We start from the raw sequence: 2,667 nt of genomic DNA, 5'->3' as shown, positions 1-2,667 counted from the left end.
GCGTCCCGCCTGAACAAAAAACTAGACAGATATTGCGCCAGGTCAAGGGACCCTCAGGCAATAGCGGTGGACGCTCTGGTAACACTGTGGGTGTACCAGTCATGGTATGTGTTCCCTCCTATGCATCTCATACCAAAAGTACTGAGAATCAAGGAGATGAGTAAGAACGATACTCGTGGTTCCGGATGGGTCAAGAAGGACTTGGTACCCGGAATTTCAAGAGATTCTCACGGAAGAACCGTGGCCTCTACCTTTAAGAAAGGACCTGCTCCAGCAGGGGCCTTGTCTGTTCCAAGACTTACCGCGGCTGCGTTTGACGGCATGGCAGTTGAACGCCGGATCCTGAAAGGGCATTCCAGATGAAGTCATCCCTACCCTGGTCGAAGCCAGGAAGGATGTAACCGCAAAACATTTTCACCGCAATTGGCGAAAATATGTTGCGTGGTGTGAGGCCAAGAAGGTCCCTACAGAGGAATTCCAACTGGGTCGTTTCCTACATTTCCTGAAAACAGGACTGTCTATGGGCCTAAAATTAGGGTCCATTAAGGTTCAAATTTCGACCATGTCAAATTTATTCCAGAAAGAACTGGCTTCAGTGCCTGAAGTTCAGACGTTTGTAAAAGGGGTACTACATATACAGCCTCCTTTTGTGCCCCCAGTGGCACTTTGGGATCTCAATGTTGTTTTGAGTTTCCTAAAGTCACATTGGTTTGATCCACTCACCACTGTGGACTTAAAATGTTTCACATGGAAGGTGAAGATTCTATTAGCCCTGGCTTCAGCCAGGCGTGTGTCAGAATGGGCGGCTTTATCATATAAAAGCCTTTACTTAATTTTTCATTCTGACAGGGCAGAATTGAGGACTCGTCCTCAATTTCTCCTTAAGGTGTTTTCTGTTTTTCACATGAACCAACCTATTGTGGTACCTGCGGCTACTAGAGACTTGGAGGACTCCAAGTTACTTGACGTTGTCAGGGCCCTGAAAATATATGTTTCCGGGACGACTGGAGTCAGAAAATCTGACTCGCTGTTTAGCCTGTATGCACCCAACAAGATGGGTGCTCCTGCTTCTAAACAGACGATTGCTCGCTGGATTTGTAGTACAATTCAGCTTGCTCATTCTGTGGCAGGCTTGCCACAGACAAAATCAAAAAAAGCCCATTCCACAAGGAAGTGGGCTCATCTTGGGCGACTGCCTGAGGGGTCTCGGCTTTACAACTTTGCTGAGCATTTACTTGGTCAGGGGCAAACACGTTTGCTAAATTCTACAAATTTGATACCCTGGCTGAGGAGGACATGGAGTCTGTCATTCGGTGCTGCAGGGTCATCCGCACTCTCCCGCCCGTTTGGGAGCTTTGGTATAATCCCCATGGTCCTGACGGAGTCCCCAGCATCCACTTAGGACGTTAGAGAAAATAAGAATTTACTTACCGATAATTCTATTTCTCGTAGTCCGTAGTGGATGCTGGGCGCCCATCCCAAGTGCGGATTGTCTGCAATACTTGTACATAGTTATTGTTACAAAAAAATCGGGTTGTTATTGTTGTGAGCCGTCTGTTCAGAGGCTCCTACGTTTTGTCATACTGTTAACTGGGTTCAGATCACAAGTTGTACGGTGTGATTGGTGTGGCTGGTATGAGTCTTACCCGGGATTCAAGATCCTTCCTTATTGTGTACGCTCGTCCGGGCACAGTATCCTAACTGAGGCTTGGAGGAGGGTCATAGGGGGAGGAGCCAGTGCACACCACCTGATCCTAAAGCTTTATTTTTGTGCCCTGTCTCCTGCGGAGCCGCTAATCCCCCATGGTCCTGACGGAGTCCCCAGCATCCACTACGGACTACGAGAAATAGAATTATCGGTAAGTAAATTCTTATTATTACACACTAATTAATGCACACTGGTTACATGGATATCACACATCCGACATACACTCACCACTACACAGGTCTGAGATGGCCACATTTAGGGGGTCATTCCAAGTTGATCGCTTGCTGCCGTTTTCGCAGCGCAGCGAACAGGTTACTACTGCGCATGAGTATCCACCGCAATGCGTATGCGCGTCATACAGGTACAAAGCGGATCGTTGCTGGGCGATGGATTTAACGAAGAATCCATTCGCACAGCCGATCGCAAGGAGATTGACAGAAGGAAGGCGTTTGTGGGTGTCAACTGACCGTTTTCTGGGAGTGTTTGGAAAAACGCAGGCGTGTCCAAGCGTTTGCAGGGCGGGTGTCTGATGTCAATTCCGGGACCGGACAGGCTGAAGTGATCGCAAGGGCTGAGTAAGTCCAGAGCTACTCAGAAACTGCAAAAAACTTTTTCGCCCCGCTCGGCTGCACAGGCGTTCGCACACTTGCAAAGCAAAAATACACTCTCCCGTGGGCGGCGACTATACGTTTGTACGGCTGCTAAAAGTAGCTAGCGAGTGAACAACTCGGAATGACCCCCTTAGCCCCTGCGCATGCTGTAATACCTATTGGTGCATCCTTGTAAGCCACAGTCAGTCGCACCACTGAAACTGGCGCCAGACACAACTGTCACCATAAGCAATCATACATATTATAAAGCCTAATAAGAGGACATTCAGCCTGGCGCCCTGTTATAAGCATCATGTGATGTAACAGCAATACTTAAATTAAACAGAAACAAACTTTCATATAACTAAC

Source organism: Pseudophryne corroboree, chromosome 2, assembly GCF_028390025.1.
Source record: "Pseudophryne corroboree isolate aPseCor3 chromosome 2, aPseCor3.hap2, whole genome shotgun sequence".
NCBI lineage: Eukaryota > Metazoa > Chordata > Amphibia > Anura > Myobatrachidae > Pseudophryne > Pseudophryne corroboree.
This window is presented reverse-complemented; position numbering follows the sequence as displayed.